This window comes from Vanessa atalanta, chromosome 14, assembly GCF_905147765.1.
Source record: "Vanessa atalanta chromosome 14, ilVanAtal1.2, whole genome shotgun sequence".
NCBI lineage: Eukaryota > Metazoa > Arthropoda > Insecta > Lepidoptera > Nymphalidae > Vanessa > Vanessa atalanta.
In genome coordinates this window covers 6,035,635-6,054,782 of record NC_061884.1, presented here as the reverse complement: position 1 = coordinate 6,054,782, position 19,148 = coordinate 6,035,635, and the positions used below count along the sequence as shown (strand labels likewise).

Below are 19,148 nucleotides of genomic sequence, written 5' to 3'. Positions count from 1 at the left end.
AATTTATATAAAATAATATTACATTAAAGTAGTAAATATAACTTGATTTTTAAAACATTGTTTCATGTTGATATTTGAGACTGAGTGCTTGATTTGTTTTCCTTGGCTGTAGAGATAACACACATACAGCCATTGTGAATGTTAATTAGATTTTTATATTACAGGAAACTAAATAATTGTTTCAAGTTTTAATAATACTTAATAAGTATTTATCGTTTGTTAACTGTAGTTATGTGTTAATATATATATATTTGATTCTATGTATTGGTTTGTTTCGTTTTATTAAGTATGTATCTATATTTTTTTAATGAAAATTGTATAATCATAGTTTAATATTTTAGACATTTTTTGTTGTATTATTTTAGTACTTCTTATAGTAAATCTCAGGAAGGTTCACTGGAAACGAAACGGAAACTCAGTAAGCAATACGGCCCCTTTCGATATTATTTATCCTGTGATTATAACAATGAGGAGGCAATAAAGTTTATGAACAAAATATATCACATTACCCTATGTACATAATAAAATAATATATATGTTGGTTAGTTTTAATCTCATTTAAACATTGGATCAAAATATAAACATCCTCCTTTAATGTTTAATCTAGACATGCGAGGCTATAATAATTTAAAATATCGTTTTAATGCAAGAGATAAATATTGATTAAAGATGTCTATTATTATACCATCTGAGTCAGAAGTGCCATCTGCCGTTATTACTAAATGTTCTATTCATATTGCATTGCTGTAGGCGTATCCTGTCTGTACAATGCATTAATGATGTAAATATGTAAATGTATCTTTGCCATAAATCAAAATGTATTTACTCAAGTCTGTTTTTTTAATAATTAAAATAATTCTTAATCGTTCAAGAAATTACAAAAGAAGTATTATAAATGTTACAGGTTTTAAAAAAAAAGCAATTTTATTTTCATATTTATAATATACCTTTTTTACGATATATTTAGGCGGACGAGCAAATGGGCTTCCTGATGGTAAGTGGTCACCACCGCCCATAGACAATGCCGTTGTAAGAAATATTAACAATAACTTACATCACCATTGGGTCACCAATCTTGGGAACTAAGGTGTTACGTCCCTTGTGCTTGTAGTTACACTGGCTCACTCACCCTTAAAACCGGAACACAACAATACTGAGTACTTCTGTTTGGCGGTAGAATATCTGATGATTGGGTGGTACCCACCCAGACGGGCTTGTACAACTAGGTTACTAGATTATAGTCACCCAGTTAATACCTAGTTTGTAATTTGTTAATAACTTTTTTTTAATAACAACGAAAACAATTGAACTGTAGTTTACAATGAACGTGTATGCCTACCACAGGCATATGTGCATGGATACCTGCCATTAGAAACCCGTCCGCCTTTCTATATGAGTAAAAAACTCGAATAGTTTCACTTCGTTTTGATTTTTCTATAAGGTAAGCAAAAAGGTAAAAATAATAAAATACGTTTTAATTTAGTTAGTGTTTTATAGTACATTGAGTATGATCTATTAAGTTATAACTGTATTAAACATCTTAATAGGTATATTTTTTAATAAGATGTTATTATAGAGAAGTAAAAGTATATATCAAATATAATTCAAATTTTAAATACATATCGAAATCGTAATAAGCGGTACTTATCTATGACTATCGACTGCAGTGGCGAAACTTTTAATAAGCTTGTAAATTCAATCTTATGCAACCGTCTTGCCATCTGTAGTTGTTACTATATAATTACAGACAAATATAATTTATCTATAGTTTTCACAGATCAACCTCCTTCGCATCTATTCCATCTGACATGGTATTAGCGTTTTAATCTGTGTTTTATTGATAAAAAATTTTTTTTTTTTTTATTACATTTTATGACGATTGTAGTTGAGACTGAGGGATTATTTACTCTGTGGTTTTGCTTGACAAATGATGTATAAAAAAAAATAAAGAGTTTTATTTTTGATGGTTGGTAAATTGTGATAAGTAATGCTAATCATGCAATATGGCATTATATTGTATTGGGGTATTTTTTGGCTATTGTGGAATGTAATGTAAGAGTTTATTACGCAATCAATATACACCCTTAAGTAGAACTATGATAGGTATTCACAAATAAATTTTAAACACATGTAGTTCCGTTCTATGGAAGGAGCGAGTGATTACCATTTGAATTAACATTTTAGTCACGTACTACCGGTGACCATCGCGTGTAATCTGTTCAGCCTTAACTTAGATTAAAGAATATAAAATCAATATATATATTAAAATTATTTCAATTCTTCTACGTGATGTGTATACATAATTGTATGTATACACATCACGTGTATACATACACGTGATATTCAGATACTATGTAGCTATTGAGCTACATAGTATCTGAATACAGATAAAAAATAATGTTTTGAACGCTTTTAGATGCAGTCATTACCTTTAAATTTATTTGTAAATTAAAAAAAAAAAACTATATTTTAAAATGTATTTAAACAAAATTAAAGGTTTAAATGAAAAATCGTGTTTTCAATTAGCAAATTGAATTGATTTCATATTAATTTATATTTCAATTAACTGTAAGGCTTCAATGTCAAGATATTATTAAATAAAATAATTATGATTAAAATAGTAACGTAGATATGTAATAAATATATCGAACTTCCTATCAATTTGTTTTGTAATTCTCTGGTAGTTGCTTGCAATGACTGAGTCTGATTGTAACCTTGACCGTGTTTATTAGCAATAAATCAAAATAATTGTATCTTTGACATTTGAATGCACTGCATACCGTCTGTACGCAGCTTAAATATGTTACGTGTTTCTTTAATAGAAAATTTATCAGACATATTTTTATGTAATATGAATACTTATAGACTTATTTTTAAATGAGTTTAGTGTATTTTAATTACATATAAAATGTAATTTCTTCTATGAAGATAATCTCAGTAGCAGCCTGGAGTCTTGAAATTGTCAGTTTTTACAACCTCGTGTCCTTCGTCTGAACCCTTTCCGGTCGTGACGGCTTGTCGTTCTATCGAATTATTAGAAAATAGAGTGAGTACTTGTTTTTGGGTCCATACTTGTAATTCCGCAGGTGTTAGCTGGTCTCTCTTAAAAATTACTGCACTAACAACAATCGGTAAGGAGAACATCACCAATAATTATAAAATAATTCTTATATTAATTGAACAATAGTTCTGATCAATAAATTAGTGATATAACAAAACAAATCACTTTATTTTAATATAGAAGCATTACACTTACTTCTCGATTGTCAAATAAAACACCACCACCCATTTGGAAAAGAAAATACTTTGATCTGAGAAAAACCGGCGAAAGGAACACGACGGTATGTTTTTCTTTTGTTTTCATTTTTATATATAAATTTGATGAGTAATCATACCTAGTACAAGTGTTATTTAATATTAATTATTCTTCAAATTGCCTTTCCTAAGTGGATTTCCTTGCGCGTTTCCGCCGTTTAATCGTTTCAAAATATCGAAAACATTTAAGGAAACCTCAATAAGTACGGGTATTAATACGTATTAATTATTATTAATGTGCGTATCTATTAGGGTTATTTAATTAATAGACCGTAAAATCGTTGAACATAATAATTGTTTTGCACGACAATTGCTACATACCTAATATTGCAACTTTAAATTAACGAAGGATATAAATAATGTTGGAAATGATTCAAGATAATAAAATTTATAAATCAATAATGAACATTATTTATATGTGATTAACTACAGGCACAAGGGACATAACATCTTAGTTCCCAAGGTTGGTGGCGCATCCGCGATGAAAGGAATGGTTAATATTTCTTACAGCGCCACTGCCTATGGGCGATGATGACCACTTACCATCAGATGGTCCATTTGCTCATCCGTTGATAGAAATAGTGTACGGTTGGGTACAAAAGAGATGACTAATTAGAATAAAAATACTTTGATTTTCTCTCCTTAAGGTTATTGGTTTTGTAGAAAACTGTATTTAAAATATTTGAATTATTTATAAAGTAAAACAAATTGTATAGTATTTATAGGCATCGCCCTACATACCGCCATATATGTAAATCTCTAGGGAGAGGCTATTGACATTGAGCATAATGTAACCGTCCGTCCCATGACACTGTAAATAGATCACTACTATGGTATTCAAATGCAGACTATGTATGTTTTTTATACAGTTATCAGTATATTAAATAATTTGTATACGAATTACACATGTAAAATAAAATAAATAGATTAAATTATTTATTTAAGAATAATTTAAAGTTATAAGCGTTAGATGTATTACTTTTTTCTAAGAAGTATTTATGGGCAATTGGTAGTTTCTTCAAGCATGTGATGAAAATACTTTTTTTTTACTAGATAATAAAAATGTAAAACTTATCAAAAAGAACTTAATATAAATATGTTTATCCTTTATAAAGATCTGGATTTTTTATAAGGGATCCAAAAACGAAATATAATAATATGCACAGATAATTTATAAGTAACAGATTAGACACGAAAAAAAAAAAAAACAATGTGTAGAGAATATAAAGCTAGTTCGATTTTAAAAGAAGTCTCTTATCTATGTTGGTAATCGTTAAGGAGACAACTTGCGTGTTAACGTTTGCGTTTTGTCACGTAATGAGACCGAACTGTTGTCACGTTGCAAACTAGCGAGACATCACAGCTTTCTCGCTTATAAAATTCCTGTCCGTTCTTATCGACACCTTTTGTTACGTTTCGCGTTGATCTATTGAAAATTATTACTTAAATGTTTAACTGTCGCATATTTATTAAGTAATTGATTTGATAATTTCTCCGACTGAACTGCCTCTCTTATATAAGTATTGGTATAATATGAAACAATTATAAATTATATTTTATTCTGAAAGTTTCTTTTGTATATTTAATAATTCTTAAAAATATTTATTTCGTAACAAATTGTACCAACGCAAAACAAAAAGAGTTATATAATACTTTACTTAAGAATATAATTACAGAAATTATTTAAAGCGCAGAGCAATGTGTATGTCTATTAGACAAATAATCCGTACGAAAATTACACTTCTTCCATTGTTTTCTTATTGTCTAGTTAATCTCGTACAGCGTACTCGTCCAATTTTAACACAATAAAAACGTACATAACCAGTAGCATCATGAAAAGATAAACGGCCTTGGTATTGTACGTTAATCGTACTTCGCATCTTTATAGATGTTTCACACGGCAATGATATAGTTCGTTCACATGTAGTGTTTTGATGCATATTATATTTAACTGGATCAATTATTAATTGTAATTGTGGTTAACTTTAATAAATGCAGACAGGAATAATGCAAGCTAGGGCTAGTGGGACGATGGCCTAAAGCTGCGTCTCAATAAAATTAAAAAGCATTTTTAATTTCAATGAAATGTCAATAAAAATTAACAAGAATGCTACTAGTCAATAATAAGTACAGGGCGCCATTTCTTCTTTTAAATTGTCACTCCATCGTCGTCGAGTCGATGCGTAATCGTTGTTGTTCTATCGTTTTCGTATTCTACAAACTTGCACGATGCAGTTGCGGTTCGTTCAAAAATGTCTTGGAATATAATTGGGTTCATTATTCAATTTGGGTTCAATATTCATACCTATCATAAAAGATACAAATAAATAGAATTGATCTTCACTTACAATTAAGCTGAGGTTTATTTTTGTGAGGAATAGTCGCAGTTGGATTGCAATAGAATCGGGAACGTATCATGGCTGTTATAACAGCAGAACTGTCCCCTGTATAAGCCACAATTTGTGACTTTATTAATGGTTGATAATGTCGCCAATATGAAATAATCACTATTCATATAAGGTATATAAATATTATTTTTGTAAATAAAAACATATTCATTTCAAAAATATTAAAAAAATATTTAAATATTTCTTACAAATATCTATTTTTTTGACATTAAAGCAATTCCATTCTATTATACAATTAAAATAAAATAACATTATTTGGAATTATTTTCTGTATGTGTTTGTATTACTTTTGTATAATTAATTTCTAAGAAAGACTTTCAAACTTGAACATGGCATGACCAAGAGTGCTAAAATATTTAAATACACAGCTTATTATTAAGCATTGCACGCCGAAGGCGAAAAGTATTTCTTCATGACTTTTAAAGCAGTTTCGTTCTACCAATTATTATGCATGGGCATTTTCAATACAGAATGACCTTTATTTCTTTGCGGATAAAGAACAAATTAATTTTATAATATGTAGATTTGAGGACTTCATTGAGAAATTGGTTTGAATGTATTCTATCCAACGAATAAAAATAATCGAAGCGATATCGCGATATGAAGGTACAGTTTATGAGAAAAAATACAGATTAATATTTGTAACGTTATTTTATTTTATATGTAGTTTGTATAAACTTTTAGTTCCAATTATAAATTCGCATCGAAATAGTTTTGTATTGAACATCGATTTTAATTAAACTTCGTTATGAAACGGTAGTATCAATCGTATATAATTACTACGATGAAAGTTATCACAGCACCGTTATGATATTAGATTTGATTCGCTACATTAATATCAAAATAGTATGAAAAAACAGTTATAATATAACAAGTCAGCATTTCAATACTCCAGCGAAAGCAAACTTTTGGTAAAATAATATAACTGAAAAATCTAATGTGTTGCTACCAATGACATCCAATCGTACATTCACCCTTATTACGTGATCCGTAGACGTCGAAAACGATCGCGAAGTTTTCGAAAGGCTATATCGGCGATTTTTAGAGATCAGTAAACGTTATTTATGGGAGATTCATGAACCTCCAATCTGTGAAATGCTGGCCAAAGTCGAATTGACCGCTGAGGTGATGATCGACAGTAATGTAAATAGTGATTTGTCATTGGCAGCCGATGACGCAATATCCGATTAATGAGCGTTCTGTATTGAGTTATATTTGTAAATTTTATTAAAAAGTTGTCGAAATTGACTTCTTCATCTAACTATTCGACACTGATAACAGTAAATAAAATAATATTTTTATTATTTTATATACATACATAGTACTCTTTCTCTTTATTTAATTAATTAATAATATTTAATTAAACATTTTATATAGTTACTGTATGAATACTTTATACGTAACTTCTTAAACGAATATTTAATTCTCATTCATTTGCATTTTGCATTATTAATTGGTTATTTGAGTCGGGCCATACTAAACGATTACTTAATTGCCGTAATAAATAATTATAGTTATAAATCAGACTGATTTTAATCATGGTTTTTGATTTTAGATATACGGAACTCAATTTTGAACGTTATAGTTTTATCAAGTACTGAATGTTTTAATAATTATTACGCAACTTAAAATCAAATAATATAAACAGGGAAGTGGAGAGATGCTCCTTACGTAACACACAATAACGTACGATAATATACAAGTTCTTATGTAATTGCCTTTGTGATAAAAACACGCTTGTGTAATCTTACATCCTCTGCAAAAACTAAACAGTCCAGTATTGAAATACTAACTAAATACTCGTATTATGCACTCTTGTCTTAACTCGTTCTCGAAGTTGAAGTTTTTTTTTATTATTTCAATATTTTATTTAACTTCACATATGTTAGAATGTATGGTTCAAATATTTGACCCGAGTTTTAAGCAAGTTCCATGCACAGGGTAAGATGAAATTTAGCACATACCGTGTCTCTTGTCAGAGCCGGATTTAAACATCTGAAGACCTTAAGGCAACATAATAATGGAGGCCCGTATTTATTTTTCGAATCAATTGAACTTGTTTTTTAGTCGGATATTGTAATAATTTATTGTGTAAACTACTTTTTTTTTTATAAATTTACACTGAGTTACTAAAGGCTTTTTAATATTTTAGCTATTTATATTCTAGAAGCAAATAGTTTAACCATGATACGTACATATTTTAGCTTTATAATTTGCGCTACAAATAAACAAATAAATAATGTTTCAAAACATTTTAAAATATCTAAAATAGATTGTATTTCAAAACACTATTATTCACAATCAGTGCGTGCATATAATCTACATATTATTGTAAGTTATAACAATAGCAAAATGAATATAACAGTTTGGTGATTTAATTGATGATGTAAAATAAGCGTGATAATTTCAAATTGTTATATTTTAATGAATAGTTTGATTGAATACATAGTTTTATGTAAACAGAAAAGTGAATTAAAGTATACACAGACTATTAAAATAATAGGGGGCCCAAAACACATTAAAATATTCTTGCTATAAATGACTTTACAGAAACAAACCTTTTTTGTCATACTCCATTGTTTTTTTTTTTTTTTGTTTTTTGAAAACCCTTGATAAAAACTTGTTAACAATACGATTTAACATTTGTATATAAACTTTTCATTGATCGGATGCAAATTAAGTCGTAAGTTTTGTAACAAGTTTCACGCAAGAGATACTTAATTAATCCAGCTTAATATTCGACGTGCATCCTCTGTGCATTGCGAAATTCAAGTTGGAAAACTACGAGAATCTTTCGTATAATATTATAACCTCTTTATTTAGGTTATTAAAGTTACCCTGTTTCATAAGTCTTAGGAGAGAACGTATATAAGTGAAAATAGATTATTTTAATTTTAAATGATCAAACACGGATTTTTCCAACGTGTAACATTGGCCGAAGTAGATTGTAGTTACAAGGTTGATTTATATTAAGCAATATTTGGTATAATAGTTTAAAGGAAGCGTTTTATTATTCCAAATACTTCCGAAAATATGAAAAATAAAACTTAATTATAGCTATAAATCAGTAAAATATACATAGCATATATGATGTGAATAGATATTTTTTGTATAACAAGCGTTTGTTATACAAAGAATTAGATATTGTTTGTATAACAAACGCTTCATTAAACCTAAAAGGAAAAAATGTTGTCATAGGTTAGATCATCCTTCTATATTTATGGTTTGCGTTTTGTAGCTTTAATCTTAATATTGATTTATATACTAGGTGTTCTGCGAGATTTTACATGCATTAAGCGTTACTGTTCTGCTCCGAACCGCGAAGAGAATCGTAGCCTGATGTTGTACCTATAGGCTAACCCTTCTCAATAAATGGGCTATTGAACGCAATATTATTTTTTTTGTAATACTATGAGATAAATAAAGACTTTTGGCATTAAAATTGCATTCGTTTTATTTAAGCCTTTGCCAATTTTTTTAGGGATAAATATGTCCAAGCATTATTTCTGGTGGTGTAGTCAAAAAAATGAATTCACATTATTTTTATTTCTTTAACAAATATGTATAATATAATATAACATACATAAGTATAGTATACGTAATGGAACTATTATGGAAGTCCTGTTTTTACTGGTCAAAGTAGTTGTACGTAGATGACATCACGGTGGTCTAGTTGATCATCAGCTAATGAACTATAACGGTAACTGTTTTGACATACTTCGCGCTAATTGAGTATTTATTTTAAATCTCATATATTACAACTAGCTGTCATCCATCCGTTTCTCTCGGCGTAAGTATATTTTTTTATGTTGTAATTATATTCTTTATGTACTGTATTGTAACCTCGGCATGGCAAAGAATTTTTAATATATTAGAAAGAAGCATAACTTACTATCTATGGTTATGCACATACTTAAAAAATACACTAATATTTTTTTTTTAATCTAACCTATAAAATTATTTTATATGTAAGATTAAAAAAAAACATGTTTGTATACTCTATGCACGATAGAGGCGAAATCTATGACAAATATTAAAATTCGTGAACCCATTCAGGCGTAATTGTACCGTACAAACATCAAAATATAAAGTATTGCCGTTTTAATATTACTAAGTCAGACCCATATGTTGCCAATACTTCGACGTAATTCCATTTATATAGTGCTAAATGATCTGAGTCAGTGTAAAATTGACTGTGTGTGAATGTATATTTTCGTATATCGTCATCAGTGTTATATACATACAATACTACATAAATTAGGATATAATTCGATTTTTGTGTTATTTTATGAAAGAAATTGCCTGTAAAAACAATATAGTTCAACATAGTATTGACATTTTCTCCGTTATAATATTTTTTTTTTATTATAAAACAGATCTAATCATTGCTTTTCTTGTGTATTATATAATAATTAATTTAAAAAAAAATAAAACTTTAAAGAGTCACATATATCGCAATGATCTTATTCATATTTTTTTTTTCATCATCATAATTAGAAGTATATTTAATTTCCACACGTTTGTCGACTATCAGATATTGGATATCCATTCCGTGATAACAAACGCTCACTCAGTGCATTCGTTCCGCATAACTTAATTGGAAACCGTTCTCCATGCGTATCTAGAAAACTAAACAAACTTGTAGCAATATTTTAATGGTTAACTTCCATACAAGAGAAAGTTTTATTAGATATATATTTTAATTCATGTTATAATGTAGTCTAAGAGGTAGATACGAAGGGATTCCTTATTGTGACGACTTTGCCTTTATACCATAAACAAAACAAGTAGACCTGCATTTCGATACGTTAGTGGTTTTAGAGTGATATTGATTTTGAGTTAAGAGCTTGATATATTGAAGAAATGAAAACAATTTCCTTTGGAGTATTAGTAAAACTGGGAAAGTTCTAATGAAAGAAAGATATGTGTATTTAATACTTTATTTTTAAACACAAAAATAAAATACCTGTTACGTTTCAAAGATAAAGAATCATACGTCTAATCTGATATAAATTCTTTTTGATTTTTAAGCATATCACGTTTCATTCGTTCACTGTCAAAATACAAACTCTATTATATAAAGAGAATACGATGTTCATAGTAAAATAAAAAATAAACAAGTCAGGTTTCATAAATAAAAGATCAGATAATCACACATAATAATTCACTACGATACATAATCTATTACAGTTACATTTACAGTTTCTCCAACATTTATTACGTCAAGGCTCATTACTTGTTATTTTAATACAAAAACTACACACGAAATAATAAAAGGAATTATAAAGGAATATCAAAGTTTGATTTAAATTACCTTTACATAAAAGTATTTTACCATAAGTTATAAGCATTTGGTATTGAATATATTCCATTAATAAAAATACTTATTAAAAAAAGTTATCATATCGTCTAATAATAAAAACAGATCTAAGATATTATGTCCCTTGTGCCTGTAGTAAGTAAGTATTTCTGTTTGGCAGTAGAATATATTATATATAATATATGTCTATATTTGTATGCAAAAAGCCCTACCACCAACTTCTCATTGTTTCGGTGTATTACCAAAATAATAAATTTATTATTTTTGTTCTTTTACTTTGAAGTTTTACTTCAGTTTAATAATTTCGACCTTCTCTAACTCACGTATTGTGGCGACCTGTAGGATTCTAACTCGCATTGTTAAATTCTATTTGTCACGTAACATCCACCCATTTTATAAGGAACATTACAATGTCTATTGTTATTACTTCCTGTTCGAACTAAATTGTTCCAATTTATGGCGTTGCCTTTTAAAATAAATATATTTTGAATATAAATGCATTAAATTGTTGTTAATATGTTCTTTATACACAATACTTATATCTAAAGAGATGGTTTCGTTTGTTTGAAAGCGTTGAACTCGAGATGTAAGTACTTGTCAGATTTGTGATTTTTTGTCTATTAATTGAGGAACATTATAAACTCTAAACTATAATATATACTCATGTGTTTATATTTAGAGTACTTTAATCAATTAATATTCAGTGGTATAAGATTAATTTTTAAATAAAAACAATTAAATTAAACGTTGTATTTATATAGAATAATAAAATAAGTATAGTAAAATAATATTTACTTCAAACAGTAACTTGCTACTTTTTAATTAAAAAAAAAAAACTTACATAAAGAAGTGAAAGTGTAAATAAATCATTATATATTTAATGTGCATATATAAAAAGTTATTAAATATATTCGTTGATATAATTATTATCTAAATCTTTTTGTACAAGTTTATGTTTATAGTGTTATGCAGTTGTTATTTGATGTGTGAGTTACGTTATCCATCTCAATTGAAATATTCATTCAATATTATTTCAGTTACGCCGTCTGCCTCGATGTTCTATTCGTGAATATTAGGAACATAGAGATTTTTTTTATTAATTAAGGATATGATATTACCCTAGACAGCTTTAACATCGACTGGAACAAATTTTCGTGGTCTTTTAGAAGAGCAAAAGGTCTGGATTTTAGTCGATCCTAAGCTCTCTCTTTACCGTCTTAACTACCATTTATAATACTCAGATTTTTAAATATACTCTGATAATAATGATATATTATTAATAAACATTTTTTTATAAATCATATATAGTTTTCCTAATCCATATTATACTTCTCATATACTCTATTAAAATATGTAAACAAAATACGTATTCAGAACTATAATTCGTATTATAGTAGCTTTAACTAAATCCAACAATTATTTATGTATTTGAGTCATCGTTATTTACGCTATTGAAGCTTTTATGAGTTTCTTATAAAACAGTTGTGAGATAAATTTGTTTTAAGTAGCTGTTATATATAGGTATTATAAACAATCTGTTATGTCTTCTTTGCATGTTCGAAGCACATCTAGGCCGATCGCCGGCGAGAAATCGTTTTTGTAAACAGATTTAATGCCTATGCAAATCTCTTGTTGGAATGCGGGTGAAAATACTTCTTATATCTAACGCGATAGATCGAATAATATTCTTTCAATTACTAATTCAGAGTCAGAACTCGATGTAAAATTAAATATTATATCATTAGTATAATCTTGTCACCGATCAAACTTTTTTATATGAATAATATTTCAATAGTATTGTATCTATTGTATTCTTCCAAGATTAAATTTACATATATTGTGATAAATTTAAGTAGTAATATATAACCTATATTTTTTTAAGTGACATAGGTATAATTCGATCAAGAAGTATGAAAAAGTAGAAAATAAAAGATTTGTTACAGTTTAATTTATTCAATTTCGATAAAATTAAACAAATTTTCGTTCGAGATTTCGTTTTCATTTTCAGACTGTAATACAGTTGGCATAAAATTTGTTATAGCTACAATTTATATTCTATATTTCAAACGTAGTTTTTGGTTAGTTACGTTTGAGTTTCGAAAAAAGTCAACAAACAGTCGGTAGTTGTGAAAATATACACCGAATGGGTATGAAATAAAAACAAATCCGAGGCACTATTGCAGATTTACGGACAGCATGATAACTAGCACTGAAATAAGAGAAAAACTCTATGTTTTCAATATCCGCGTTCAATGCTGTTGCTTTGAATATAAAATAGGGAAAAAAATGTTTTTATACGAAATATTTTGTTTATGTAAAACCTCGGCATTTTTTTTCGGTGGAATATAAAACAGAAGTGGTATGAAATAGGTCAACTTTATGGAGAGTACAGTAAGCCATGCGATTTCTTGTGTATGTTGTGGGTTACTAATTAGGAGATAACTCAATTTATCACATTTTAAAATGTCATTAAATAATTGTATAATATATACTTTTTTTATGATATCGGTAGGCGTGCGAGCAAATAGGTCACCTGATGGTAAGTGATCTCTACCGCCCAAAGACAATGGCGCTGTAAGAAATATTTACCATTCCTTACATCACCAATGCGCCACCAACCTCGGAAATTAAGATGTTATGTCCCTTGTGCCTGTAGTTACACTGGCTCACTCACCCTTCAAACCGGAACACAACAATACGTACTAAGTACTGCTGTTTGGCGGTAGAATATCTGATGAGTGGGTGGTACCTATCCAGACGGGCTTGCACAAAGGCCCTACCACCAAGTAAATTTGTTTTAATTTGTCTTTTGTAACAACAACTGACTGTGATTTACATATATGTAACAGTATAATTATTTTTGTATATTTTTATATATAATAGTATTGAAGAATTAATGAAATCTAATCTAGACTTGATCCGTCAAATATATCTAGTTATTTTAAAGTTGATCTAAGTGTGTAGTTTATTTTAAAAATATTTTATGAGTTGTAATAATTACATTTTTCTGTATTTGTGAGCAACCAGAACATACGATGCCGCAACTATTAATTTAAATTTCATGCCATTTTTTTTAAATACTTGCACAAATACACAATAATATATGCATATTTCTCTATAAAGTCCATGTGTAAAGTAACACCTGCTTCGAAGGGATTGAATTTAAATGGGCGGTAAAATATTCATATGTTAATTTTGCACCTTTTAAAAGACCCATGAGAGTTACAAGATTATCAAATTTTACGATATCGTTACACAGTGATCGCGTTTACAAATTGTTTATAGAGAAAATGTTTACAAATTGTACATAACACATTCCGATAAATAAGACTATTGTAGAATTTAAAAAAAGAATTTGCTTAAAACATTATAAATAATAAAAACACCATTTAATTTAAGGCTCTTAATACACGGGGTACATGTCAGTCACCTCCTCGTGGTGTACCCTGGGCAACGGGGCCGGCTTGAGCTTGCTCGTCGGCCACGGCTAAGACTGGCGGGAGGGATGCCGCGGGGCTGCTCCTGGTACGTCCCTGATCGGCGTCAGGGCGGACCATGTGAGTGGCCTCGTTGGCTAGGAGGGAGTGGGAGGGCTCGCTACTCGAGCCTCCCAGGTGTTTTACACCGGCGGTTTGCGGCGGAGCCTACCATCTTATCCGCCGCAGGGCGTCAGCTTCGTTGACGCCCAGCCTCCAGTGGCGGACTCGGGGGAGTTCGCCACATTCCCGCGTGGAGGATGAGGAGGAAGGCGCGCACTAGGCGCGCTTTCCATGTATATTCAGCCGCCTTACGGCGGCTGCCGCTGGTGGGGTCGCGGTTGCATGCCCTTGGCGATCCCGTGGCCTCACCACTCGGCGGCATGGTGGAAACCCGAGGATGGTTTTAGTGGGTAGGACAGGGCATTAGCACTAGCGTGCCCTGGCACGGGGCATTAGTTCCCGGTTGAGTCCCACATACCCGTCCCGGTCCCCCGACCGGGCGGCATGCGTAAATGCATTTCCTCCTCGTTAAACAAAAAAAAAAAAAAAAAAAGGCTCTTAATACACAATAAATAAAATATTTTTTTCTTTAAGACATGTGTTAGTTTAAATTAATTTAAATTATAATGTAATAACTTGGGCATTGTGATAATAGTACAATTAAGCCATTAATATTCCATTACTAATCATCTTAATATAGTACGTACTTAATCAACAATTTGACCGGCGTCCAAAGTTGTGTCTAATCCAAACGTGTGCACACTGATTTATGTTATTTCATTAAAGTTATAACACTGGCCACTTTTTGATAAAACAATACAGTTTATAATATATTTTTGTACGTTTAGGTTGTTCGAAATTTAAACTGACACCACCGTGAAAGAAAACGCGCGCGCCTACTTGGTAAGGCGTCTTAACGACTAAAACACTACTTTCAAACTGACGGCAAAGGCGACTTCTGGGGCCAACGGAGCAATGTACATCGACTACCTTGCCAGGAATGTCGTGCTGCAACCTCAGCTATATTTTTCTCGGCGTGAAAACTGGTTTCGATTACAGACTACAAAAAGATTAAAAAATTGTTTCTCTTATTTAATATGCCGATTCCAAAGTATACTTAAAACGAATTTCGGACGCATGATTAATTAATCATTACCAAAAACATTATTTAGTCAGTCGTTTCGATATTAATTAAAATATTAAATAACTAAGAAATAATTATTACCCACCTGTCAAATAACAAACTATTTTTTTTTAACTATTATCTAACATTTTACTGTATACATAATAAAAAGATATAAATATAACTCTATTCCATTTCATTTTAAGTCGACGACCAGGAACTAGGAACTAATTTTTCTGTTAATCTTAGAGGCTGGATAGAAAAGTTGTTTAATGTAGAAAGTGGGTACCAATGCTTTTTAATTTTATAAATTCTTGTGATCTTAAATATTAATATAGTTTTTATTTTTCTTAATATAATAAGAATATAATGCTTTACCGACAAACAGCAATAGATAGGATTGTCGTGTTCCGGTTTGAAGGGTGAGTTAACCAGAGTAACTACAGGCACAAGGAACTTAACATCTACTAGCTACCAATGTTGGTGGTGGTTAAACGATGGGCGGTGCAAGCCCATCTGCCCAACCTATGTTATAAAACATAAAATACAAACGGCTTATAATACACTAGCTACCCGCCCCGTCTTCGCACGGGTGCAATGCTGCTACTAAATATACTACAGATTGTCATACAACGTTCACAGTTTTTCAGTCGTTAGACATGTCCCTGCATTTTAAATCTGTAATATCTTCGTAAATATTTATTTAAATTACATGCTGTACGGGGCCATATTGATTTATATTAAATGCAAAATGTATTTAAGGTACTTAATTGGATAAGGATTAATGCTGTATTGTGTAAAATCGCTTCGAAAATAAGCCATTATTTCTCGTAAAAAATAAAATGGTTATTGTGGGTTATCCCTAAGAGATAGACATATACCATCGCGGATTTTTTTGAAGAACTTTATAAGGTGTACATTACTGCAGCATATTATTTTGATATATCTCGTAGGGTTGACCCAGAATTTGCAATGTAAGCGCAAAAAGGTGTTTTTTACGACATCACTTCGGAAATCTCTAAAATTATCAGTGTTTCTCTACTATATTGTGCCTGTATTATACATATAAATCTTCCTCTTTAATCAATCTATCTTTTAAAAACCGCATCAAAATTAGTTTTGTAATTTTAAATATCTAAGCATACATAGGGACAGACAGCGGTAAGCGACTTTGTTTTATAGTATGTAATGAATACCTATTTATGAATATTAATTTAGTTATGAATAATTTTTCGTGTTAATATTTCAAATAATATATTTACATGTACTAATATTATTATTGTATATTATATTAAAATTGTAACTTTTTATCGCATGAGAAAGTTGTGTTTTCTCTACAATGTGTATTTATTGATCATAGCATTAAATTGGCTTCCATTGAAAGTAATATATTTTTATTAATAGCGCTTACATTCATTTTTCGATGTCATACCAATGGAACTAGTTTTATAGGAATTATGAAGAAAAACGTTTTGTAGACCTGTAAATAGAAAGTATATCTGAAGCAAATAATCACAATTTAATAATATTAATAATATATAAAGATGTACCTCAATATTGTTTGTTTCACTCACACATAAAACATGCGCCAGATTTTCTATTGGGCGTACAAAATTAAGCTTAAATAGCCATAGAAAGCAAGTGTTTATATCGTGTCAGTTGAGTTATTCCTTCAAATCAGTCACGCTTAGGAAGTGAAACAGCACTACGTGTCAATGACCGCGATGACAGTGACGATATCCACTAATGAAAAGTTTTGCATTGAGCCGTTTAAGGAAACACTTTTGTATAAGAAATGCATAATTTTGTTTACATGGCTGCAATAAGCTAATGAAAAAGAAGTTTGTTATTTGATGGTAAATTTGATAGATTAGTATTAAAAATGAATATTTGCAATCACAGCAGTGTTTTAAAAGAATTTTGTATTGATGTGAAAATGATAGAAGATACCGTTTTTGATGAAGTATGAAAATTATTGAGAGTTCAGAAATCTGAACAATAAGCGGAAAACAAGAACAGAAATACATTATGGACATATCAATGGTTTGTTTTGAAGTTTATTTAAACTACTAGCATCGCATGTTATATAAATTTGCAAGTTTTGTGTTATATTTTTAAACAATCAACTAATAATAAAAGAACTATTTAAGTAATATAACGACAAATTTCGATGTTTAGGGATTAATGACTGGATAGATTATTTTGTTTACATTGTAGTGTATGTAAAAGTTAAAGCGCTTTAGTAGAATTTCTAACATGTTCATTAATTTATTTCATGATTGACTTTTTTAATATGTCGTATTATAATTGCAGATAGTTTACGTGGTGAAATATCAAGAGTAATGTCTATCATCTGTCAATTTAATGACTACATTCCGCAAGCAACGTATTGCATTATTTATTAAGTTTACTAACGCAATTATTGGCTGTTTTAAGTAGGTATAACTTTTTTAAGAAATTTTGTATAAATATTTTACAAATGATTTACTCTTATTAACAAATATTAAGCATAAGGTTATTAAAATGATTGTTAAATTTTCACCCGGTATTATACGAATTTTTCGAGGTAAATAAATATGTGTTTTTTTTTAAATATCACTTTAATTAATAACCGCCCGTTAAATTTGAATTATGTACGTGTAACCTAAAAATAATTTGCCTTACTGCACGCTTTGGCGAATAACCTATCCGACATAACATAGAGGGATTTTTAATCTGTGATGTAACGATATGATTCCAAAACTTCAAATGTCGAGCACAATTTTAACAGTTAGTGTTTTAAAAAAAAAACATTTGTCAATAAATGTAATTTAAAATAAGAAGGATAATAAATAAATATTTAAGCTTACCGCATTATTACGAATATATCAAATCATAAACAAGAAGTAAAAAGTTATTTGATTTACAAAAGAATTATTAACATTAAGGCATACAAGTAAAAAATAAAAACAGTTACTGTATAATCATGACCGCGTTTGATTAGTTCTAAATCTATATATTTGATAGTAGATTAGAAGGTTATGTAAGTGTAGATTCTATGCCGAATAACTGTTATAATAATTACGTAGGTGTGTAGTGAATAAATAGTTAGGCAAGACTTATAACCACACAAAATAATACATTCATAAACATCACCTAATTCTATGAGTTAATAATTTAATAAGTGCTTTTGCGTTTTTCATTGTTTAACAACTATTATAATCACTATTTATTACATTTATATTTATAACTTTTTAACAATTAGACCTCCTTTGTGTCTTGCATGATCTTAATAGTGTAATAGAAATATTGGTATTGTTACGAAATTAATAAAATAATCGCTACGGCCGCGGCATTGAAACAACTCCACGCTCAGTTTAAAACTTTATCACAATTTAACATACATGACCACAATGCCCAACATTATATTACTTCATAATTACTTAGACTAGAAATACGCAAGTCAGGTTGTTTATATTCATGGTCACGATTAATTGCTATCGGAATGAATTTAATAATTAGAC

At 29.5% G+C, this 19,148-nt stretch overlaps 1 protein-coding gene across 1 annotated transcript in view; it reads right to left on the bottom strand.

Moving 5' to 3' along the window:
* LOC125068827 overlaps nt 1–15,491 on the bottom strand; it is a 49,385-nt gene extending 33,894 nt beyond the window's left edge. Inside the window, exon 1 of the mRNA XM_047678147.1 lies at nt 15,230–15,491. The gene's annotated coding sequence lies outside the window, so the exon portion shown is untranslated. The remainder of the gene's footprint in view (nt 1–15,229) is intronic.
* Nucleotides 15,492–19,148: the final 3,657 nt, after the last annotated feature.